Source organism: Rhinopithecus bieti, unplaced genomic scaffold (genome assembly GCF_001698545.2).
Source record: "Rhinopithecus bieti isolate Rb0 unplaced genomic scaffold, ASM169854v2 scaffold_14339, whole genome shotgun sequence".
Taxonomy (NCBI): domain Eukaryota; kingdom Metazoa; phylum Chordata; class Mammalia; order Primates; family Cercopithecidae; genus Rhinopithecus; species Rhinopithecus bieti.
Window position 1 is genome coordinate 6,333 of NW_016807724.1, and position 315 is coordinate 6,647.

Consider the following 315-nt stretch of genomic DNA (forward strand, 5'->3'; position numbering starts at 1 on the left):
CAGTTGCTTTTCTCTTACCGATTTAAAGATTCTCTGTTTTTGACTTTTGAAAGTTTGATTATAATGTGTTTTGGTGTAGGTCTCTTTAAGTTTTTCTTACTTGGGGTTTGTTAGGCTGCTGTGTTTGTATTCATGTCTTTCATCAAATTTGGGAAGTTTTCAGTCATTGTTTCTTCAAATATTCTCTCTTGCCCTTCTCTCCCTCTTCCTTAGAAATTCCACAATGCAAGGCTGAGTGCGGTGGCTCATGCCTGTAATCCTAGTATTTTGGGAGGTCGAGGCGGGAGGATCACCTGAGGTCAGGAGTTTGAGACC